We start from the raw sequence: 26,143 nt of genomic DNA on the forward strand, positions 1-26,143 counted from the left end.
CCTGCCATCTGGCTTGGCTGCCTCTCCGATCCCCTCCCCCAGAACTCTTTCTCTCCTTTCTTCTCCTCGTTGGTTCTGGAACATGCCAGCTTATTGCCCATCCCAGGCTTTGTGTTGCTATTCCCGCTGCTTGGAGTGCTTTTCTATCAGAGTCACATGATTCCCTCCTGCCCTCCTCTCCCTTCCTCCCTCCCTCCCTCCCTCCTTCCCTCCCTCCTTCCCTCCTTCTCTCCCTCCCTCCTTCTCTCCCTCCCTCTCTAATTCCCTCCCTCCCTCCTACTTTATCCCTCCTCCCTCCTTCTCCCTTTTCAGGGCTTGACTCCAACACCACCACCTTCCCAAACTATTCCTTTCACCACTCACCATCCATTCACCACTCTATTCCTCTACTCTGCTTTATTTACTTTCAGAACCCCATGGAAATAAACGAAGACCACCCAAATGAGAATAAGCAAAGGCTGCTTACTCAGAGCTTGCCATAGCAAGGCAGCAGCCACCATCACTTCTGTTGGGCCGAGACTCGCAGGCAGGCAGAGGGTGGGAAAGCTTGAAAGTAGAGAAAAGGGAAGGTCTCAGGTGCACCCTGAGTGGAGGTTGTTGGTGTGGAAAAGCTGTAGTCAGCTCACTAGAAGCATAGCATCCCATGTGATTGAGTGAGGGGTGCATATTTGACTTCCTCCTGCATTCTGGCATGTTAAAAATTGGTCAATTCGGAGGTGATGGTTTTTCAACAAAACAAAGACGCCAATGTCTACAGGAGGTAGGCAGGTAAAAGGGTGAGCCAGCCTGGTGGGGTGGGACCATAGCAATGAAGATTCTTTGTTTTGTTGAAAAACCATCACCTCCGAATTGACCAATTTTTAACATGCCAGAATGCAGGCCTCCTTTACTTCACTTTCAGAGGAAGCTGGCACCCTGGAGTTTCATGTAAATGCTTCTAATATTTAAATGTTAGCCACTCATAAAACACTATGCTATGTACTGGTATGAGGAAGGGAGAGGGAAAGTAATGTGTCAGTAGATTGCATTCAGCCCTTGGGTGGCCAGGCTTGGACTTTGTTCTAGGCTGTTTCCTCAGATACTCTCTGGAAGTCTCTTTGAGTTTTCCCTTCTTTCTACTTTCCTTGACCTTCCCCTGCATCAAGGCTGGACATTTGAGAAGAGGAAAGCTGGTGTGAGCCCCCAAGCTCCAGCCACTAGATATTGCACACTGGGTCTTAGCATACCCATTTCCTTTCAAATCATTTTCTTCACTAGGAGTCATCTGTAGATTTGAGGAGGGTGATTGCGGGAGGCCGTTTTGGCATCGAGCTGATTGTAAGTGAAGCTGCAGGAGCCAAATCCCTGATTAGAATTGAGATTCTGAAGCCAGATGAATTAATAATGAGGTGATGGGGAGAAGGAGAGACTCCGTGACAGCTCCCTTGTTTATGTTAAGAGAAGTTTTAGTTGTTTTCACTTGCAAAAAGATTATTTCTCTAAACTTTAAATCACTGATGATGCCTAGAGCAATTAAGCTCATCTTCCCAGAGTATGACCCTTCAGGAAAATCATCTTCCTGAGCACCATATTCATTATAGGTTGCATAGGATCGAAAGGTAAGACTTCTGGGTAATGCAAATTATAAAATGAGAGAGGAAAGCGCAGAGACTTATTGCATGTCATCAGAGGTATCGCTTAAGAGCCCAACAAAAATGATACTCAAAATGAGTTTTTCCCCTCTAATTACAGAAAAACACCAAAATGCAAACCATATAGGTTTGTAATATTTAAAAAGCTATTATTAGGCTAAATCTAAGCATAACAAAACAGCTATCCACTGTTGTTAGAAGTGAGAGCTAAATCATAGTTTTAAGTTGTAGTTGTAAGGTTAGCATTTTGCCAAATTTTGTGGTGGTAGCAAACCCCATACTTATTTGAAGTTGCTTGAATTTTTATTCCCCCAGCCCTGATTGAGCTAATTAGAACCCACTGGGAATTACATGGGTAATGGCAGGAATTGTGGAAGTATAAATATGCAATGCAATTAGCTCCTGCTCTTTTTCTGTGTGATGCAATCTTGGCACTTATGGGCTTGCAAAAGGCCTGGAACAATAGGAACCATTGATACTCAAGCTGCTGGGGGAGTCCATAATTATGATATAATAACTTGCCAGCCTCTTGCATGCACGGAGGTAGAATGTAATATGAGTAAATAAAACCCAGCAATTTTCTCCATTCGTAATTCTTTATATCAATAGCATATTTTCTCTATTCTCTCTCCTATTTTTTTCCCCTAAGGAAGATAGAAACTTATTTGTGTGAGCATTTTATATACTATTGAAAGACTTCATCTCCATGGGAATAAATTTGGTTTGCAATCAGTTAATTGAAAGTTTTTCTCAGTGTTATTACGAATTGAAGAAAGCTATTCTGCAATGCCCTCTGCCTATCACATGCAGATTTCTTTGACTTTGCTTTCTACTGTTGTGTAAGTTCATGCCAGGAGAGACTTGAATTTTGTGATGTATTCCTTAATTTGTTAGGACTGTACCCAGGCTGGGCCAACTTCATGGGCACGTGACTTGTGTTGTCTCACTCTTAAAGTTTCATTTAAAACTAACATTATACAATATAAAGATGTACAATAAAATCTTAATTTCAATATTTCACTTTTTTTTTTTTTTTTTTTTTTACTTAGAATGACATTAAATAGCAAATAAAAGATCCCATGACAAGTCAAGAGAGAGACCACAGAACAAAGGAAAAATATTTATATTTTAGTACCTTTAGTGTATTTGTCCATGTTCATAATGCTATGAAGAAATATCTGAGACTGGGTAATTTATAAAGAGAAAGAGGTTTAATGCACTCACAGTTAACATGGCTGGGGAGGCCTCATAATCGTGGTGGAAGGTGAATGAGGAACAAAAGCACATCTTACATGGCAGCAGGCAAGAGGGTGTGTGCAGGGAAACTACCCTTTATAAAACCATCAGATCTCATGAGACTTATTCACTATCATGAGAATGGCATGGGAAAACCCACTTCCATGATTTAATTACTTCCCATTGGGTCCCTCCCACAACACAGGGGACTATGGAGCTATAATTCAAGATGAGATTCGGGTGGGGACACAGCCAAACTATCATGCAGCATTACTTTTTCCTGCTTTTTGAACAAGGGGCCCCAAATTTGCATTTTTCGCCAGGTCCCATAAGTTATGTAGCTCGCTCGGTACCTAGGTACAGATAGGTGGAGTTCAGAAATTGAGGCATTCATTCAGCAACATTGACTGAATACCTGCTCTGTATATCCATAGTGCCGGGTGTAGAAGATGCAAAATATGAAGGAGCTTCTCGGTTGCCAGAGACATACCTGCAACATAAGAGTCAGTTCTTAAAGATGCTGGGTCTTTGGGAGTCAAGGCCCAAATGAGGGAGAAGGAGTGAATTCCCAGTTGTGCCTGGTGTTGGGAGGAGTCTAGAAAGAATGCAGACTCAGAATACATCCGAATATTTGAACTTGTAGACATTTTATTATTTTTTAAATTATTTTTTGTCATTTTTTTGGTGAGAACATGTGAAAATCTCTTTTGGTAATATTTAAGTATAAAATACATGGTTATTAACTGTAGTCACCGTGTTGTACAATAGATCTCTAAGACACTTTAGAAACTCTTTGTTAAGATGTAACCAAATAATTAGAAGTAACATTTCAGAGACTCAAGCCTTTCTTGTCCTTTACTCTATCCTCATAGGTTCATGAGGAATGTCCACCAATTATCTTTATCCAGATCTGAGATAGTGACTATATTCTGCTGGTAAATATCAAAACTAGGGTTGAAGCCCCTGTCATCTGATTTCAAATGTTATTCCATTCCATTCCTATTTTCTATTCCACCTCAATCCTCAATTTGACAACTGTTAATTACTGATACTAAGAAGTTAGAAAATGATATAATATTTTATAGAATATCTTGCTTTTTACTTCATAGCAAAACTTATGTAAGAGTTCTCTTACAGAGAAAATTCTAGCTGGGCTTGGTGGCTCATATCTGTAATCCCAGCACTTTGGGAGGCCAAGGAGGGCAGATTGCTTGAGTCCAGAGTTCAAGATCAGCCTGGGCAAAATGGTGAAACCCCTCCTCTACAAAAAGTCCAAAAACTAGGTGGGTGTTGTGGGTCGTGCTTGTAGTCCCACTTACTACAGAGGCTGAGGTGGGAGAATCACCTGAGCCCAGGAAATGGAGACTGCCATGAGCCATGATTGCACCACTGGACTCCAGCCTGGACAATACAGTGAGACCCTGTCTCTCAAATAAACAAAATAAATAAATGAAAGAAAAATTCTATTAGTGTGCTTAAATAATAATTTGTTTTAGAAAAACCAACTTCTCCCTAACCACTACCACCCTGACTGAGGAATGGCTGGGATCTGGAGCCAGCCTTGTGGTGTGGAAAGAGCACAGGCTTTGCAGTCAGGCCTGGGTGGAATCTGAATCTGACTTTGAAGAGCCATATAGCCTAGTGACCATCATTTGCCTCCTTGAGCCTCAATTTCCTCATCTGTAAAATGGGGGCAGCAAGGACTGCCTCACGGTGATATCAGAGGAAGGCTTAGTGAAATGAGGTTGTAGCATACCCAACAGCTACTGGGTCCTCAGGGAATACTGTTTCCTTCTTTTAAGAGACAAAACATCTTTTCCATCTTTTCTATAATTCTCTTAAAGTTGTTATCATGTGAAATTGCTTATTTTATTGGGTATTTTATCTGTTTTATACCTAAAAATTTTATGTTACTTTAAACTTTCTATTAATCTATTGATACAGAGAGACCAAGATGATTCTTCAATTTCAGTATTTTCTTCTGTGTTCTCTTCCCATCCCAACAGAGAAGTCCCAGGATACTAAAAATTTGGGAGGAGATATCAGAGTCATAGAGCTGAATAATTTTACAATTGAAAGGCACTTTGAAGATTATCATAATAGCTTACATATAGAAAGGGCTTTACTCTGGGTCAGGCACTGCCCTGGCACTTTCCATGTACCTTCTATTAACTCTCGGGTGGAGTCTTTGAGGGAAGTCTGTTATTGTCTCCCATGTCACAGATAAGGAAACTGAGGGACAGAATTAAGTTATCCAAGGTCACCTTGGCTGGCCCAGAGACCACACCCTGATCACTATGCTAAACTGCCTTAATTATGCTGCGTTCCACATTTTTTGTATTTTACAGATGATAAGCTGTGGCTGCAAAGAATAACTGACTTCCCAAGGTCATCTAGGTGCTTAAATGCAGGTTTAGGACTGGAACCCCAGGATCTTGACTGCCCAGTGCAAAGCTCTTTCTACTACCCCTAGAATTACTGGCAGGACAGGCTCATGAGAGGGTCAAACTGGGAACCATCTGAGCTAGATAATATTTCTATTCCTGTGTCTCTCATTAAAGATGCATGATTTTTGTAATTCTTTCCTTTAACAGTAATTGCTATGTTTTGTCTTTCAGGAACCTGGACAGGAGGATATAAGCCAGTATATCTGCCTGTTGAGCCTACAGTTAAAAATAATTGTAAGAGAACATGGTGATGCTTCAGATGCTGTAAGGTGGTGGGACATTTTCAAATCATATCTTTTCACATTATTCAGTTCTAGTATAGAGGAAAAACCTGTGGATGGAATGGAAAGAGAGTACGAAAAGACAAGCCAAATGTTGTCCACTAGTTTCCTTCATGAAAAATGCCTGATCAAAGTTTGAGGCCAATGAAATTTGGATCTAGAGATTCACCAAAATTATTTGACTACGCTCTCACTTTCCCAAAGGGAATTTGGTATGTACATGAGATTAGTAAACCAGGTTCATAACCTATCATGTAGTCTGAGAATGAAGAGAAAGCAAGGAGGCCAGCTGTAAGGGGCGATGCTGTTGTGGTTGGGGAGCAGAACATTTCGTCTGAGCTTCCCAGCTGCCAAATGAGAGGGAGGCATTTTCATTTATCAGAAGGGAAGGAGCATAGGAACAGTGATTAGGTGAGACAAAATTTATTTGAATGAAATTCAAAAGGCAATTTCTTCCCAAAGTAGCAGAACAGAATTTACATTAATCAGGGTTCTCAAGAGAAACAGAATCAATCAATCAATCAATCAATCTATCTATCTACCTACCTACCTACCTATCTATCTAATCTGTCTATCTACCAAATCTATCTAATCTAACCTATGAATCTATCTAATCTAATCTGTCTATATCTATCAAATCTATTTAATCTCTCTGTCTAATCTATCTAATCCTATTGGTGTACACACACACACACACACGCACAAATGTAAGGACACATCATTCCTTATAATCTCTTTTGGTCTCTCTATCTTTAAATAGATATTTACATTTAGATATAAAATTAGATTGATTATAAGAAATTGGCTCATGTGATTATGGAGTCTGAGAAATTCCAAGACCTGCAGCAGCAAGCTGGAGACCCAGGAGAACTGATGGTGTGGTTCCAGTCCAAATTCACAGACTGAGAAGGAGGAGAGCTGAAGGTGTATGTTTTAGTCTGAATCTCAGTCTGAAGGCTTCTGCCTTCTGATGTCCCAGCTCAAAGACAGTGAGGCAGAGAGAGCAGATTCTTTCTTACTCAGTCTTTTCATTCTATTCAGGCCTTCAACAGATTGGATGAGGCGTGCCCAGCTGGGAGGGCAATCTGCTTTACTCAGTCTACCAATCAAATGATAAGCTCATAAAAAACACCCTCACAGACACACCTAGAATCATGTTTAACCAAATATAGGAGCACCCTGTGGTCCAGTCAAGTTAACACATAAAATTAACCATCACAATCCCCTTCTTTTTCAAACATAACCTTAATTCACTACACAGATAAGAATCAGGATTCTGTCCTAGTATCAACCTCTGTAGTATCAAGAGTTCAAGTTGATAATTTACTTATTGTAAACAGCCAATGAGGGAAAATGAGACTTTTGGTGAATACGGAAATATGGAATCTGGGGTTATGGAGGGCAGTTGCAATCTTACATCAGCCTTCTGCCTTGTGACTTGATTGCATGATACAGAAGTCTCACAGACAAGTAGCTATGAAATGTAACTTTTTATGTGTGGCTTGCCTTGATATAGCAGAATATGTTTCCATTAAACTCATTTGGAAGATGAAAAGAGGAACAGTAGGGAATGTTTGTTTCAAGGTTAAAGAAGTGATGATATGGGCTCATGTTTACTTATAAGTGTCATAAAAAAGCACTGAGGACTTAAAACAAGCTGTAGAGAAACTCTACGTTGTCACTTGTCATCATGCAGCTCTCTCAGTTGGATCTAGATTTGAAGAGATGAGCCCGGCTGGCGTGGCGCTTGAGTGATAGACATGTGGACTGCAGCGGTCATATCATTCCTCTGATGTGGTTTTCTGTCCACAGGGTTGGAATTTTTCAAAAAGTGCAATGTAAAACAATACTTTCTGGTTAGTGACATAGTTGCTATTATTACTAGCTAACAGTTTACTACTATTCCTTACATGTGCTGGACACTTTCTTGAGTGGTGGACACCTTCTCTCACTCACTCTCACACACACACATCCACACACCTACACACCTACACATACACCTACACACACACACAAATATAGATGCTCTTTATTCCACAGTGGGGTCATGTCCTGATAAACCCATCATAAGTCAAAAATATCACAAGTCAAAATGCATTTAATGCCTTGATAAAACCAATAGCTTTAAAAATTGTTAAGTTGAACCATTCATGTCCAGATGCTCCTCAACTTATGATCGGTCACATCCTCCTTGTAAAGTTGAAAAATCTTAAGTCAAATCATTGTAAGTTGGGGACAAACTCTATGTAACAGTAGGACCTCAAATGTTATTTTGCTCAATGTTGTTTCATCATAACGTCGATGAGAAAAAAGAATCAATTCCTGCTGGGCCACTGTCTGTGTGGAGTCAGCACATTCTCCCCATGTCTGTGTGGGTTTTCTCTGGGGACTCCAATTACTTCTCATATCCCCGAGCTGTGCACATGGGGTGAACTGGTGTGTCTGCATGGTCCCAGTGTGTCCAGAATTGGTGGGTTGTTGGTCTCACTGATTTCAAGAATGAAGCTGTGGACCCTCACAGTGAGTGTTATAGTTCTCAAAGATGGTGTGTCCAGAGTTTGTTCCTTCAGATGTTCAGATGTGTCTGGAGCTTATTCCTTCTGGTGGGTTCATGGTCTCGCTGTCAGGAGTAAAGCTGCAGACCTTCATGGTGAGTGGTACAGCTTTTAAAGGCAGCGTATCTGGAGTTGTTCATTCTTCCCGGTGGGTTCGTGGTCTCGTTGGCTTCAGGAGTGAAGCTGCAGACCTGCCCGGTGAGTGTTACAGCTCATAAAGGCAGCACGGGCCTAAAGAGTGAGCAGCAGCAAGATTTATTGCAAAGAGCAAAAGAACAAAGCTTCCACAGCGTGGAAGGTGACGCACCAGGTTTGCTGGGGCAGCCTGCTTTTATTCCCTTATCTGACCCCACCCACATCCTGCTGATTGGTCCATTTTACAGAGAGCTGATTGGTCCATTTTGACAGAGTGCTGATTGGTGCATTTACAATTCTTGAGCTAGACACAGAGTGCCAGACAGAAAAGTTCTCCAAGTCTCCACTAGGTTAGCTAGACAGGGAGTTAGCTAGATACAGAGTACCGATTGGTGTATTTACAAACCTTGAGCCAGACACAGAGTACTGATTGGTGTATTTACAAACCCTGAGCTAGACACAGAGTGCTGACTGATGTATTTAGGATCCCCTAGCTAGACATAAAAGTTCTCCAAGTCCCCACCAGATTAGCTAGATACAGAGTGCTGATTGGTACACATACAATCCTCCCGCTAGATATAAAAGTTCTTCAAGTCCCCCCCAGCTGTGCACCGGCACTCCTCAGCCCTTTGGTCAATGGGACCAGGGCCACGGAGCAGGGAGCGGAGCTCGTGGGAGGCTCTGGCCTCTGGAGCCCGCTGCAGAGGGGAGCTCAGACATGGCGTGGTGCAGGTCCCAAGCCCTGCCCCGCAGGGAGGCAGCTAAGACCCGGCAAGAATTTGAGTGCAGCACTGGTGGGCCAGCACTGCTGGGGGACCCCGGGCAACCTCCGCAGCTGCTGGCCTGGGTGCTAAGCCCCTCACTGCCCTGGGCCTGGTGCACCCGGCGGCTCTGTGTGCGGGGCCCATGAGCCCGCACTAGCGGGAACTCGCACTGGCCCACGAGTGCCTCCACGCAAGCAGAGGGAGGCAGCTCCGGCCTCAGCCAGCCAGAGAGGGGCTCCCATGGTGCTGTGGCAGGCTGAAGGGGTCCTCAAGTGCCGCCAGAGTGGACGCCGAGGGCAAGGAGGCACTGAGTGAGGGCTGCTAGCACGTTGTCATCTCTCACCAGCGTGAGTGAATGTGGGTGTGTGAGAGTGCACGCTGTGATGCAACCGTGTCCTGTCTAGGGCTGCTTCCCACCTGGCACCCTGAGCTGCTGTGATAGGCTCCAGCCATCCTTGGCCCTGAGCTGGAATAAAAGGGTAAACAATTATCTTACTTATTTTTACCAATCTTTCTTAAGTGTATATACAGCTCCCATTTATTTCAATGTTTAATATTAGAAGTGTTTTGGTCTTCATTCGGAAGTTTGGTGAGGTTTTCGTTCCTGGAAATATGACATAGGAACTAAACTCTTGTTTACATCAATTAGCTTGCGGTAAAATTGGTAAAGTTGCAGTTGCCAAAACCTACAGATGACCTTAAGAGAGGACTTAATGTATATTCATTTGCTAGGGCTGCTTAATGTGCACCAGAATACCACACACCCGGTGCGTGTAACAACAGAAACTTACTTTCTCACAGTCCTGGAGGCTGGAAGTCTGAGATCAGGGTGTCAGCAGGCTTGGTTTCTTGTGAGAGCCGTGGAGAAAGGATCTGTTCTAGTCTTCTCTCCTTGGTTTGTGGATGGCTATCTTCTCCCTGAGTCTTCACGTTGTCTTCCCTCTGTACGTATCTGTGTCCGGATTTTCTCTTCTTATAAGGACACCAATTGTATTGAATTAGGGCCCATGCTAATCACTTCATTTTAACTTGATGACCTCTGCGAAGACCTTATCTCCAAATAAGGTCACCTTCTGAGGTACTGGGATTTAGAATGTTAATATATGAATTTTGGGAGAACATAATTTAACCCGTAAGTACATATATGGTTATATATGTGTGTGTATATATGTGTATTTGTGTGTATACATGTGTTTAGTATATATACATATACATATACATGTCATAGGCATGTATACACACACAAACTCAATCCTCAAAACAAGCATTTGAGGTAGGTACCGTAATTATTTGCCTTTCAAATACGAGAAAAATGAGGCACAAAAAGGTTAAAGAACTTGGGCAGTGCCTCACAGCTACAAAGTTCTGGAGCTAAGATCTGAACCCTGGAAACTGGCTCCTAAGATTGTGACAAGGTTCACAGAACAGTGAGCTTTCCTAGCAGCACATGGTAAGACATCAATAGAATGCAAAGGGTGAAAAATCAGGGATTTATTCTACTGAGTTTAGAGCATCTAGTTTTCCAAATATGTTGCAGCACTTCAGAAGCAAGATGTGGCTTGGAAAATCTCATCTGCTTGGGGTACTTACTAGAATTCACTTATGGCCTGACCCAAGCAGTAGGTCATCTGCACTGACCTTCTGTCTTGCTAGCCTGGGCTGCCAGATATCTGTGCACTCAGGATCAGCTGGCTGTCATGTACATGCCCAACCCTACGTATTTCTGAAAATAAATAAAAGCAATGAGGAGTCATTGTTGACCCAAAGTGTAAAGACCCCATTTGGGACATGGTGACTGAGGTCATGGGGTAAGAGAAGTGTGGCCTTCGCCTGGTCCAGGTATAGGATCATAGACAGAGGTTCATGTTCTCTCCTTCTACCAGTGGGTGACTCTTCCTTCAGAATACCATCAGGATGGCAGGAAAGAAAGTGCAAGCCACTAGAGATATGACACTTTAGGCTACAGTCTGCTCCCCAATTGTCTTTCTAACCTTGGAGATGCTATGTGACCTCACTGTGTTTCAGTTTCCTTATAGTGATAACTTGTGACTAGGTCATTTGTCTGTTGAAGAGTCTTTGTTGAGGGCCATCCATGTGGTGGGCGTTGCAGGGCACACAAATCTAAAACACAGAGTGTCTGATGGTTAAGAGCATGGTCTTGGAGTCAGCCTTTGTAAGTTCAAATCTCAACATGGAAACTGATAAGCTTCCACCTTGGCAAGTTACTACATTTATCTGTGTCTCAGTTGCCTCATCTGTAAAACAGAAATCCTAATAGTAACAACCTCATAGAGTTGTTATGAGGATTTAACAAGTTAATGTTTGTAAAGATTTACAGCCACGATTGGCACAAACATGCTAAGTGTTTATTAAATAACAATCTCTGGCTTTAAATAATTTACCCTGTTTTTAGGTTGAAAAGACGTATACTGATGGAGGGAGACAAAATTGCTAAACCGAGACCATAATGTTCTAGGAAAGAGCATGAAGTGGCGGTCTGGAAGAGTCATGGGGACTCATAGAACAGAGAGAAAAAGCTATTGGGTGTTCACTGTGTGCCAGGCACCGAACTAAGGACTGTGCATGCATTTTCTCTTAATCTTCAAACAATCTTTGATTGGATAATGGCCAATATTGTCTTCCCCATTTTACAACTCAGAAAACATGTCTTCCCCATTTTACAACTCAGAAAACAGACTTCAGAGAGGTCAGGCATGTCATTCAACGTTCTGAGTGGCAAAGCTGGGATTTAGGAGGAGGGGGTGGCAGCTGAGTGCCCCAGGTTGTGGGCAGGCACCTATTGGCCAGACACTAATGGCTGGACTGTGGGTCTGGACATGCTCCTGCATTTTAAAGAGTCCTGAACCAGATGCTCACATTGCCCCCTTTTGAAACCCCCTTTAGACCGAGGGGTCCTCAGCAGGTCTCACTGTGTTGCTACTGGGATTGTGCTCACTGCCGCAGCAATAATCCAGTGTCAGTATTTTATGCAGTGATTTGATTAGACTTTGTTCCTGAGACTTTAAAAGAAGAGCACATTTTTAACATAAATAAGTCAGTGTTTTGGCTTGGTGATATTAACCACACTTGATGCAGATGAGGCTTTCCTTGAAGAGTGAAAGAATGATGCTCCATGCTCATGAATTTCTGAAGTCAGTTACATTTTCATTAATTGGTTTTGCTTCCCCTTCTTTTGGCCTTCTCTTAACATAGAAAATAAAATCTGGGGTTAGTCTTCTCTCACTGATGGATGGCACCCAGGGGCAATACAAGCACTTTTCATTCATCTACTTTGTTTTTCCAGAAGTCTCTGAGCAGCCATTACATAAGTCTAAGGGACCCAGGGTCAACTTTTATTTGTGGGACAGATTCTTTACGTTTGTTTATTTCACCAGAAAATCTAACCCAGAGGTAATGTTTCAGGATATTGACCTTTAAACACGATGCTTCTTTTCCATGCCTAACAATAAAAACTACCTGTACAATTATTATCATTATTATTTTTTGAGATGGAGTTTTGTTCCTGTTGCCCGGACTGGAGTGTAGTGGCATGATTTCGGCTCACTGCAACCTCCACCTCTGGGGTTCAAGGGATTCTCCTGCCTCAGCCTCCCAACTAGCTGGAATTATAGGCACCTGCCACCATGCTTGGCTAATTTTTGTATTTTTAGTAGAGATGGGGTTTCACCATGTTGGCCAGGCTGGTCTTGAACTCCTGACCTCAGGCGATCCACCTGCCTCGGCCTCCCAAAGTGCTGGGATTACAGGCGTGAGCCACCATGCCTGGCCACCCCTACAATTAAGCAGTTACTGAATGTTTAACATATTCCAGGGACCCTATTAAGGAGTTCTCACGTATAATCTCACTTAATTCTTCCAGTAACCCTGTGAGCTAGATGGTGTGTTAATCTCTATTCAGCAGATGAGGAGACTGTGGTTTAAGGAAGTTAGGTACCGGGCATAGAGTCACAGGGCCAGTGGCTTGTTGAAATGAAATTCCAACCCCATCCTTCTGCCTTAGGAATCAAATTCCTAAATCTGTAAATGCAGCTCTAGCAGCAAGTGGGGCTTACCTTCTGGAACAATTCATGTAACACAATGTTGTATGTTTGGGGTTCCAAAGCAAAGGAGGTGGGCCCATCTCAGCTCAGAGGCTTTGGAACATCCACCACAATGCCCAGAACCAGCACCAAGGCACAGTGGTGTATCACATGACCTGACTGGCCAAATGGCCAGCAAACGAAGCTGGGAGCTTTTAGTACATCACAGCTGGAGGAATCACCTGAAACCATCAGTTCTTACGTACACTGCCTTCCCGCTCGGCTACCTTTCCCAGGTGTGAGTTGACTCCAGTGGAGTGGTGGTCACCTGGTCCCTCTTTGTCTGGGCTTTCCCTGTTTTAGTGCCGCATGTCTCACTCCCTAGGAAACTCCTCAGTTCTCTGCAAACTGGGAATATTTCTTACTTTTCCTTTAAGAGAGAGTTCAAAATCACTAGTCTGGGGGTCTACCTCTTGTTATCAATCCAACCTCCTGCTTTTCCTTGTTGCACACTGTGTCAATACTGACCAGCTGGCTAGAGCTGCTCACTGAGAAGACTCCCACTTTGATCAAACTCTAGCCAGGCTCCTCTGAGCCCCCTTCTCAACCAGGCCTCAACCTTGGTCTATAAAGACTTGATAGACACTAACAGAGTTTCTGACAGGTCAAGGCTGCATCCCTAGGGTGACCCCATTCCCCCTTAAACATCCTGCCTGAGAAAACTCAAGGCTGCCAAAAGAATTTATGTTTGTTCTAGCCAACACCCAAAGATATGGCCCCTGTCTCCCAGCCTCTGTGGGAGGCTAGGAGACTAATTCTGATAGTGCCAGTTAGCACACCCAGATGGGTTTCACATGGGCTTAGCTCCTGTTCCCCCTTTTTGTAATTTTTAACTTCCCTGACTCTGCTGAGTCCCTGCTCAAACCCCTCCCTATTCCTTCCTGCTCCCTTCATAACTCCCAGTCACCTCTGTATAAATTAAGTTGCGTTCCATTCATGCTGTACTTTTTCCTATTGGAATAATATATTACTGATTAAAATCTGTCCTTACTACTCCCACCAGTGTCCAGCTTTACATTCTTCCAGTGTTGCCCCCAGTGCCTGCCTCCATTGTCCCCACAACATGCACATAGGATCCGGCTTGTAAGGTCCTGCTTCATCCCCATGGGTCTGCAGTGCGTGCTCCACCTCTGTTCAACCAGTTCCAGCTCTTGATGGCCTTTCTTTGACTTCCTGTGGCATTTGTGTTTGGCATGTCTCTCTGGGAAAAAAAGATACGCCATGTCATATTGCTTTCTCTGCAGACATTCTATTTCTGCACCTAGTTTTGGTCTCTTGAGGGCAAGAACAATGTCTTGTGGCTCTTTGTATATCCAAGGCCTCAAGAAGGCTTGAACAACAGCAACCAAACTGTGTGTTGTCAGTGATGACTTATAGCAGGTGACTATCCAGTTCTTGCGTTACCTACCTTCCTTTAGAAAACAAGGACTCTGTTTTTTAAGAACTGTCAGCCCACAGGAAGAGACATACAGATACACACACACACACAAAATCACAGGAGAGATATTATATATATATATTACATATATATATCTTATATGTGTATGTTATGTGTATGTATAAGTGTGTATACATATATATGTATATATACGTGTGTGTGTGTGTATATATATATATACACACACACACACATATATATATAATGGGACTTTAGAAGGGTGATCCTATATGCATGTTGAGGCATGGGGGTGATGGAGGCAGGCATTGGAGGCAACACATGTAGTATATAAAGCTGGACACAGGTGATAGTGGACAGATTTTAGTGGGTGGTTAGCATAATGAAGTAGCTAAGAGCACAGTCTTTGGAGTTACATTGGCCTGGAATTTCATCTTTTTAAAAAAATCATAGATGAGTTTACTTCCCTTCTCTGAGCCTCATTTCACCAGCTGTAAAATGAGTATATCACATTCTTCAGTGAGTGATGGTAGTTGTGAGGATTAAATGTCACGATAGTACATGCCACATGGGAAATGCCAGTAAATGGAATCAATGTAAAACATTCACCTAACCACACAAAACATAACTGGGATAGATAGTTACAAACATGTGAGATTTGAAGGAAGAAAAGGAAAGGAAAGGGAAGGGAAAGGGGTGAAACAGAAGCTGGAGCAATTAAAGTCTCTAGAACTTAGGTCAGGGGATCTGGAAAGACTTGGAAGATTAGGTTGGAAAAGGAAAAGGAAAATTGTCTTTAATTTATTGGGCTTCTATTTTGTGCACTAGATATTTTGCATACTGCGCTTCTTTTGCATATTGCGCTTCATTGAATTCTCAGAACAATGCTGTAAGATATGGTATTCATCCCGTAACTTACAGATGTTGACACTTTTGTGTGGTCACAGAGTTAATAAGAGGCAGAGCTGAGAAGGACCCAAGCCTCTCTCATTCCAGAGGCCTGTTTTCCTCATTTGGCTAACTTCCCTCCTTCACCCAATTAGGAGTGTGCCGGTACATTAAAAACTTTGAGCTTTCTTTTCAGCTCCAAAACAATTGCTCTATCTTCTCTGATTAAAAAATCTGAATGGGGCTGGGTTAAGACACTGGCTTCTCCCTGGAAGCCCCTCTAACCTGCTTTGAATATATTGGCTTGTACAAATAAAAGATATGTTTGACTGTAAGGAACAGAAATCCCACTTAAAGTCATTTAAACAATGAGGAAATTTACTTTTCCTTGTAATGGAAGAAAGGAGTTAGGGAAGCTTCCAGACACAGTACCTTAATCCCCTCGACTATGGCTTTGTTTCTCTGCCAGTCTTTGAATTCTCCCATAGGCTTTATGCAAATATGGGCTTTGTCCTAAAGGGGGCTGCCCTCAGGATTTCAAGAGGACTTCTATTAACAAACAGCTGGGACAAGTGGCTGCTTCAGTCTATGTGAGTGAAAGAAAGATCTCTCCCTCACTCATGGACCAAATATTCCTTTTCTTCAGTCTGATTGGGCCAGTTTGTTTGTAAGTCCAATCCTGGACCAATAGCAATCAACAAGGGTAGTGCTCTGTACTAATTGGCTCAAGCCAGAGTACCTAAACCAATCAGGGGAAAAAAGGATAGGATTATTGTGATAGGCAGATGCTAGTCAGGACTCGTATCTGTAGTCAGGACTGGTACATAGACTAGTGTGAAGAGAAGCAAAATTCTAAATATGTCACATCTAGTACAGTATGGACATGACCAATCAGAATGAGTACTCGCCTTTAACAACCAGTGTAAGTCTGTTGTGAATTAGCTGATTATCAATCCTGAATATTTAATCACAGTGTGAGTTTTCATAAGGAGGAAGAAGGAAGAATGAATCCTGGATAGGCATCCAACAGTGCCTGCTAAGTCTTCTACGTGTCTACCTGAGTGTTAGGCTTAATGGACAGCTAAGATAATCCCCAATGTCAGTTTTCTAGTCTGACAGCTCAGTGTCTTTGGCCACAGTGATTAGGCAATCTTTATTTGTAACTTGCCCTTTAAGTTGGTCTCATCTGAAAGGTGAGCCTACATTTCACCTGACCCACTCAACACCAACTCCCTCCTATGTATAGGGATGTCATAGCAAGTTAATTCAAGTTACATCTCCGTTGATGGCCAGGGCAAAACACATAGGCCAAGCAAGTAAACCTAGGCTTTGCCTAGAGTGATCTCCCACGCCAAGTAAAAGTTTTAAGAAGTCCCTAACCTGTCTTTTCTTTGGTTTACTCAGTCCTTACAAATTCTAATTGGGAGCATAGGCAGCTTAAGCCGGTGGAAGGTCTGATTACAGGGGCTTTTGAGAGATGTGCAGCATCACTTTCAAATGCAGGCAATAACCCAAATTAGATTATAGAGGGATATCTTGTAAAGCCCCTAATATTTGTAGATAGGAATGATTAATTATGGGCTTATCAATTATTTGCGCTTAGTTCTTTGCTTTGAAAGTGTTTATGGTGGCTTAATACTAGTGTGTTCTGCCAACTACTTTAACCTTTCCCCAGAAATCTTGTTTGCATTAATGATTTGGACTATCAATGCCAAGTCTGAAATAATAGGGTTTTGGCCTATTCCTGATTTTGCAAGGAAGACTGAAATCTTATGTGTTCATCAAGTCAATCTTTCATTGGACACACAAAAGACTGGTCTTTGAGTGCTATTGTTTGGGAAGTCACCTGGAAAGGTGAGGCTTTTTTTTTTTGATATAATTAGTTTTGAAGGGGAAAAGTCAAAATTTGATCTTTAAGATATATATTTTTATTTTTCAATTAAGAAGTATAATTTATACATTTATGATGTACAGTATGATGTTTTGATATATATATACACATCTTGGAAAGGCTAAATTAAGCTACTTAATATATGCATTACTTCACGTGTTTATTTTGTGTGTTGAGAACGCTTATGTACTCTCAGCAATTTTTTTTTTTTGAGACGGAGTCTCGCTCTGTCGCCCAGGCTGGAGTGCAGTGGCCGGATCTCAGCTCACTGCAAGCTCTGCCTCCCGGGTTTATGCCATTCTCCTGCCTCAGCCTCCCGAGTGGCTGGGACTACAGGTGCCCACCACCTCGCCCGGCTGGTTTTTTGTATTTTTTAGTAGAGACGGGGTTTCACCGGGTTAGCCAGGATGGTCTCGATCTCCTGACCTCGTGATCCGCCCATCTCAGCCTCCCAAAGTGCTGGGATTACAGGCTTGAGCCACCGCGCCCGGCCAACTCTCAGCAATTTTTAAGTACATGCACAACATATTGTTATTAACTGTAGTCATGATGTATGATAGATCTCTTGAATTTATTTGTCTTGTATAACTAAAATTTTGGGTCTTTGACCAATATCTCTCCAATCCTCCCAACCCCCAGCCTCTGGTAACCTCCATTTTACTGTTTCCTTGAGTTTAACTCTTTCACATGCCATGTGAGTGATATCATGCAGTACTTGCCTTTCTGTGTCTGGCTTATTTCACTTAACCTAATGTTCTTCGTGTTTATTTATGCTATTCCAAATGACAGGATTTCCTTTGTTTTTAAAGGCTGAATGGTATCTTATTGTGTGTATATACCACATCATCTTTGTCCATTTGTCCACTGATGGACACTGGTTGGTTCCGTACCTTGGCTAACATGAATAGTGCTATAATAAACATGGGAGTACAGATATCTCTTTAACATTTCACCTGACCCACTCAACGCCAACATACTGATTTCATATCCTTTGGATGTATACCCAGTAGTGGGCTTGCTGGATCATATGTTAGTTCTATTTTTAATTATTTTGAGAAACCTTCATACCATTTTCCATAATGGCTGTATTAATTTACATTCCCACTAATGGCATCAGCATACAAAGGTTTCCTCTTCCCTACAGACTTCCCAACACTTATCTTTTGTCTTTTTAACAATAGCCATTCTAACAGGTGTGAGGTAATAGTTCATTTTGGTTTTAATTTGCATTTTCCTGGTGATTAGTGATAGTAAACATTTTTTCATATACTTATTGACCACTTGTATATCCTCTTTTCAGAAATGTCTACTCAGGTCCTTTGCCCATTTTAAAATCAGGTTATTTGTTTTCTTACTGTTGAGTTGTTTGAATGCCTTAGATATTTTTATTTTTACTCCCTTATCAGCTGTGTGGTTTGCAAATATTCTCTCCCTTTCTGTAGGTTGTCTCTTCCCTCTGTTTATTATTTCCTTTGCTGTGTGGAAGGTTTTTAGTTTGATGTCATTCCATTTGTCTATTTTTGCTTTTGTTGCCTGTGCTTTTGTGGTCATATCCAAAAAAATCTTTGCCCAGCTGTGTCGTGGAGCTTTATACCCTTGTCTCTGAGATACATTAAATGAACACACAGAGGAGCAGTTTGCACAATCTGAATGTAAACAGTGAAATCAGTCAGGAGAAAAGTATCCTCAGGACTGGCAGTGTGGCCAAGTGGGAGGAGTGCTGAAATACATGGAAACCTGAGTTCTGTTCCTTGTTTCGCACTCGTTAGCCATGTGACCTTGAACAAGTCACATAGCTTTTCTGGGCTTTAGCCCAGTCTTAGTGTTCTCACTAGACCAGCAGTGGCAAACATACATGCCCACAGGAACAATACAGAAAATACATGTGAATAAAGAGGCCTGGGAAGGAAACACAACAATGAAACAGCCAACAAAACCCCAGCTTTAATATGAGGCTAAGGGGCTATAGGGAATGGTGGGGTCTGTGGCAGAGCACAGCTCATTCACAGGGGGTATTCCACTGAAGCTGAACACAACCTCTATGTGGCCAGATCTGATTTTTCTTTTAAAGAGAAGCCAAAAAATCCAGATTTTATGTGAAATGTATTATTTGTTAAATATTGGGTGAAACAATAAACCCTATAAACTCTGTGAACAAAATGACATGTTTTTCCTGGGCTGAATTCAGCTTGGGGTTGCTAATTTGCAACCTCTAGACAAGACGAACTGAGAAATACGTTTTAGGTATGGAATGCTGTGGCTCTGTGAGTTTAAGGCGAATGTCTCCTTGAAGTCACGCCATCTCAGAGTTGGAAGAGGTCTTAGCAGGTGTCTGATTTGTCTCTCAGACACCTCTCACACTATCCCTGACATTTGTTATTTAACATCTGGTAGCTGTTCCACAGGATGGACTTTTCTGCTGGAGGAATGGACTCTGCTGCAGGAAGCTCTTTCTTGTATTGAGAAGAAACCCTTTGGCCAATGTCTTCTCTTATTGATCATAATTCTGTTGTCTGGAGTAATACAGAATACATCTTTGGTCTCTTGGGGCTTTAGATGGGGACAAGCCTGCTCCTGTTCCCCCACACAAGCCCAAGGGCACTTCTCTGGGGATAGTCAGGACTCAGAAAGGTCTTAGAACCCAGAACCTTGGATGAGCTACAGAAAGTTTCCTAAATGAGAATTCAAACAAAACCCCTTCTACCGTTACTTCATGCCATGGGGGAATACAACTTTGGGTTATTTCTGATGGAGTCAAATTTCCCTCCCTTGGGGGAAAGGGGAGGAAGCTGGGCAGTATGGATGGCAGATCCACAGCTAGCCTCTTGGGAGGCATGAGGGAAGCTGGGCTGGACATGCCCCCTTCTGAGGGTCACCACTGGTGGATCTTTGTTCTCTAGGACAAGTCAAAATGGGGGAGTCTTTTTGTCTCAGAAGGGTAGCACTGGGACTGTGTCCACCTCTCACCTCAAGTGTAACCTTAGAACATTTCTGCCTCGCACAGGACAGAGCCTGGAATCACTTTCTCGTACTCAGTGTCTTCCTATGCTCTTGCATACAATAGCAGAGATGAGGGTTTTTCCAGCTGGAGGGAGGTGGGTGAAGTTTCTGCCACCTGTGACTGCACACGTGTAGTTCAGGGACTGCACGGGAGCCAGTGTCCAGACAGTGGAAGCAGACTCTTTCAGAGAAGTGGAGGGGCTCAGCTTCTGTTCAGAGCTGTTCTGTGGGGGGTGAAATACTTCTTTCTAAATGTGACTCTGCATTATAGTGGAGTCTTCATGACATATTACGGGGATAATCTTTCAGATGCTTTGTGATTCGACCCATAAGGCCAGAACAGGGAAATTAACTAGGTGTAATAAATAATATAGAATCTGGTGAATATTTAGGTTCTGGTAATGATGATAAATCAGGTTTGAAATGTTCCTTGAGGAGATTGTGAGATTCTGAGAAATGAAGCCAGGAAGATTGATTAGAACCTATTGCTGCTCAGAAAATCTACTGCAAAAAATACAGGGAGGTATTGCTAGGCTAATAGGAAAGGTGAATACAATCCACCTTGGCCTCTAAAAACCAAATGGGTGTAATCAACAAATGTCATTGCACTTACGGGCTAATGCATAGGAGAGCAAAAGACCCCTCAAAGCACCGGAGAGTTTGATCTGTAATACAAACAAAACACATCAGGCTTTCTGTATGGTCATAATTACAACGAAGCCTCATTTATTTACTTATTAATTTGTTTGTTCATTTATTTATCTGTCTGATTTCAAGGAATGACCCCTATTGAAGAAATAAAGATTATGTTCTTGAGAGTTTGTGTCACTAAAATCTGTTCTTAGGGGCCACATACAGTAGGTACTTAAATAATGTCATTTGGTTCATTGTAATTTTGTCATAACATTGATGAGAAAAAAGAACAATTCTAGGCGGAGTCACTGTGTGGAGTTGGCATGCTTTCCCCATGTCTGCATGGGTTTTCTCTGGGGACCCCAGTTTCCTCTCACATCGCAAAGCTGTGCATCCCCAAGCTACATGATACCAGCGTGAGTGCGTGTGGGTGTGTGTGAGTGCGTCTTGGGATGGAACACGGTCCTGCCCAGGGCTGGTTTCTGCCTGACATCCTGAGCTGCTGGGATAGGCTCCAACCACCCATAACTCTGAACTGGTGCAAGTGGGTCCATCATTATCTTACCTGTTTTTATTAATCTATCTTTAAGTATATATAGTTCCCATTTATTTCAGTGTTTAATATGAGAAGTGTTTTGGTCTTTGGAAGTTTGGTAATATTTTTGTGACCAGAAATATGCCATAGGATCTTAACTGTTGTGTAATGTTAATTCACCTACGGAAAATTGGTTTCTTTAAACACTGTTTTGCTTAAAGTCGTAGTTTCCAAGAACCTAGAGACGATGATCAGTGAGAACTTTACTGTACTTGTTTCTCAGCATCTGGTGTGAAGATTCATATCTTACATTTGATACTGAAGCTGTACTGAGTGGGGAGATTATGTTAAATGCTTTAGTGATAAATCATCCCTTTCCTTGCAAATCTGTCCAACTTGATTGATGAACTTAACAGTAATGTAAAATATCAAAGCTTTTGGAAATTATCTGGGAAGGGAGTAGCCCTAATTGTGTGGTATTAAAAAAAGAGGCAGAAAAGCCTTGAGCATTTGTGAGTAGAGGAGGAAGCATAAAGAATGAAAATGTGGGGAGAAAGCTGTAGTTAATTGTCAGCGGACCAGGGGTAAATTTGTGATACAACAGAGAGAAGATAGGCTTTAGGCTCAGATTGACCTGAGTCCACAGTGAGCTGTGTGACTCTGGGCAAATTATTTGACTCCTCTGAGCCTCAATTTCTGCCTGGGCAAAATTCTTGTATCTTGGGACAATTGAAAGAGATTATGTATGTCAGTGCCTTGTGCTGAGTATGACACATGTTGGCCCCTTTCTCCCCACCTGGTGGCCTTCTAAATCTCCACATTCACCTCTGTGATGGTTAATTTTATGTGCCAATTTGGCTGGTTTATGGGATTCCTAGACATTTAGTTAAATATTATTTTCTGTGTGCCTGTGAGGCTGTTTGGATGATTAACATTTAAATCAGTGTGATCAAGTAAAGCAGATTGCCCTCCCTAATGTGGTGGCCTCCTCCATCAGTTGAAGGCCTGAATAGACTAAAAAGATGGACCCTGCCCCACGTCAAAGAATTCTTCCTGCTTGACAGCCTTCAAACTGGGACGTCGGCTTTTTTCCTGCCTTTAGACTCAAACCAAAACATATCTTCCTGGGTCTGGAGTACTGGCCTTTGGGCTAGGATAAAACCATTGACTCTCTGGTGTCTCCGGCTTGCTGCCTCACCCTGCAGATCTTGGCATTTGTCAGTCTTCATAATTATGTGGGCCAATTCTTTATAGTAAATTTTTTCTCTCTCTTTCTATATATATATATATATATATATGAGATTTATAAGTATATCATATTTATAAATACACACATATATAAGTGTATCCTATTGGTTCTGTTTCCCTGGAGAACTCCAATACAACCTTGTTCAGTCCCTTAAACGTAATGAGCTTTATTATTTGTTGGTTAATACACAGAGCCTGGGAGCCAGAGAGCATACTCCAAAATCGAGATGACGGGCAGGCAACCTTACACTGCTGTCTGAGCTCTTCATCTGGAACCTAGGGCCTTTTGTGGGAGCTCGGTGGAGCAGCATGCTGCAGGGAAGGTGTACAGTGCAAGACAGATTCTTCAGTCTTCTCCCACACATGTGCACACACGGCACCGCATGCCAGGCAGAGCTGGGTTTGTGTGTGTTCCAGCATCTTCCCTTTTTTCTTTCCCCCTCCCAAAGTGAAGAGAGCTGATGGTGGCAAACCAGGTTCCAAATTAAAAACGAGAGACTTAAGAAGTGTTTCTTTCTTCCTCCTTTTCTTAATGTGAAGTATGAATTAGAAATGCCAATTTTGTGTAAATTATCTGATTAAACACGACATCCGTGTGCTCAATGGTTAGACTTGCCAAGAAACGCAAGGCAAGCTGGTAATGGTTTTCCTAATTTACTCGAGGATAAATAATGCAGGAAGCTCATCAGATAGGTCTGCAGATAGATTTGAATGAATTAGATCCTCAGTGCTTTGGAAGTGGTGATGAAGGAGGAAAAATATTGCTACGAAACTGGTTTAACTGCTAGAGAAATTTGGAACTGCAAAAAGCCACGTTAAAAATCACATCACAGATTTGTCTTCAGCCAAAAAAGGAAGTGGAGAGTTAAAGACAAACTTCTCTCTCAGACTTGGTTCTATTAATCAGCTTCCATACTGGGCAGTCTGTTTAAAGTCTGGCCCATTAAGGTTATTGTGCGCTAATGAGACCCTTCCCCAATGGGCCATCCTGGTGTGTGGCTGCACTGTTTGACAGGAAGTAGATTATCATAAGAAGGAGTCTCGTAGATGAACAGTGGTATGTCACCGCAAGAGTTTCTAAAAATATGCCTGCTGTCTTCAATTGGCTGCAAATTACCAGCGATTGAAGGCATCAGGAGTATTTTATGACAGATAAATATGCAGTTAAGACGCCTGCTATTCCTGAAAGGGGATGGAATGGACAACTACCTTTGGAATGTGTTTTGTTCTCAAACATTTCCCTGACTGAATCACCAGATTGCAGCCCTGAAATCTTTCTACTGGTTACTTCTTTAAGGTGTAAAGGGGTAAAACCATGATCACCCATGAAAGTCTGAGAACAAATTCATTGATTAGCTCTGTCATCAGATGGGTCCTGAGGGAATGGCATGAATGTGAGACCATCACAGTATCTCATTATCTTCCCTCTCTTCTCCATTCCTTTCTTTTCTCCCTCCCCCCCTTCCTCCTTTTTTCCTTTCCTTCTGCAAATATGAGTCAAACAATGTTCTAGGCTCTAATACAGCAGTGAACACCACAGAAAAAACCACTGCCCTTGTGTTACGGTGCTTGCCATTCTGTGTGTGTGTGTGTGTGTGTGTGTGTGTGTGTGTAGGGGAAGACAGACACCAAAACAAATACATATTTTTTGTTTATGTACACATAATTGTATATGTACATGCCAGATTTTTTTTTTGCCATTTAAAAGCTTATTCTGTGATCAATCAGATATTAGAAGACTAAACTGAGGCATTTAAGGCCCCAGAGATTTTTCCAGAACTCCCCACTACCTCAAAGAGTGGTAAAAGGGCACAACTACAAATTATCTGTTGTTTGTTCTCCAAATTTATTGCCCTGGGAGACCTCTGAGGAGGAGAGTAAGATGGCAGGCTGGGGGACATGAGACAGTTGTTATTTCAAATTCTGAAAAACTCCTGAAGAACTGAAGGACCCCCTAAAGGACAAATAGGTCTTTAATGGCAAAAACCTTCTAAGGTTTAGTTCAGGGCAGGTTGGTCCTGGAGGCCACTTGAGGCTCAGAGTCACCTTTATTTGGGTCATTGGTTCTCAAGGTATCTAGGGTAAGGTCTGCTCACCTGCCTGTCACCTAGAGGGTTAAATACCTGTTGCTGTGGAAATTTGAGTCACCTGGTGTCTTTATTTCATGTTGCTCTGTAATTAATTTCCACAAACTTAGCAGCTTTGAACAACACACATCTGTTATCACAGTGTTCGTGGATGAGGAGCCTGGGTGCAACTCGGCTGGGTCCTCTGCTTAGTTCCTTACAAGACTGTGACTAATGATAGGCTGCCTGGTCTGCATTCTCTTCTAATTGTTAGGCTGTGGAAGGATCCCCTTCCAAGTTCACTCAGGTTGCTGACGGAATTCGTGTCCTTGTGATTGTCCAGTGAGGGTCATGACTTTTTGCTAGCTGAATGCGGGAAGCTGCCGCAGCTACCAAAGACTGCCTGCGGTTCCTAGAGGCTGCCTGTAGCTCCTGACACATGGGCTTTTCCAACATGGCCTTTTAATTCATCAAACCAGCGAGGAGGATCTCTTGAGCAAGGGTCTTCTAGTAAATGGAGTCTTATATACCATAATCTAATCACAGGAAGGAGACTCTATCACCTTTGCCCTATTCCATTGGCTAGAAGCGAGTCCCAGGTCCCACCCGGGAGTTATACCAAAGTGTGAATACTAGAAAGGGGGTCTGCTTTGTTTGTCATAAATGCAAGTTCCTGGGCTCACTCTGGACTGACTAAATCAGCATTTCTGGGGTGGGGCCCAGGAACTTGCATTTACTCAACTCCCCAAGTGCTTTCTTGTGCACATTTTGGTTGGAGAAGTTGAGGGAAAACATGGACTTGGGATAGCTTGAAATTCCACTAAGCAATGTGGGATACCTGGTGTTCCTTCCTGCTAGTTCTTCTGAGGGGCCCCCAAGCCAGTCATAGTGCTGACCGGAGGCCATGTGGGGATGGATCTGTGAAGCCATCGCCATCTTGACAGATAGCTCAGCATCTGAGGGATGGGAGTGCATTCACAGCTCATCTGTGTGGAGTCACTTCAATGCTTGGTGGCCGTTTAAAAACACAGCCTGTCCGAGAATGTGGTCTCTAAATTCCATATCCCTGGGCATTTAAAAACCTGTACATGAATATGTTTATAGCAGCCTTATTCATGATAGTTGAAACTGAAAACAAATGCCCTTCAGTAGTAAGGAGTTAAACTATGACACATCCATAGCATAGAACACTGCTCAGCAATAAACATGAACTATCAATACACCAATAAACTATTGATATACACAGCAACTTGGACGAATAGCTAGGAAAGCATTCTGAGAAAACACAGCCAATCCTGAGAAGTTACTGTATGACTCCACTTACACAACGTTTAGAA

The 26,143-nt window shown here is 42.4% G+C and overlaps 1 long non-coding RNA gene across 5 annotated transcripts in view; it reads left to right on the top strand.

Moving 5' to 3' along the window:
* Positions 1–26,143, top strand: part of LOC105492579 (uncharacterized) — a 101,380-nt gene that overhangs the window by 72,070 nt on the left and 3,167 nt on the right. The window contains exons 3-5 of one of the 5 annotated variants that reach the window (XR_011609714.1): positions 3,740–3,802; positions 5,486–5,548; positions 22,933–25,476. This is a non-coding gene — a long non-coding RNA (uncharacterized lncRNA). Of the gene's footprint in view, positions 1–3,739; positions 3,803–5,485; positions 5,584–22,932; positions 25,477–26,143 lie in introns of those variants that run through there. The other 4 variants (XR_011609711.1, XR_011609715.1, XR_011609713.1 and 1 more) reach the window with 4 other exon arrangements.

This window comes from Macaca nemestrina, chromosome 11, assembly GCF_043159975.1.
Source record: "Macaca nemestrina isolate mMacNem1 chromosome 11, mMacNem.hap1, whole genome shotgun sequence".
Taxonomy (NCBI): Eukaryota; Metazoa; Chordata; class Mammalia; order Primates; family Cercopithecidae; genus Macaca; species Macaca nemestrina.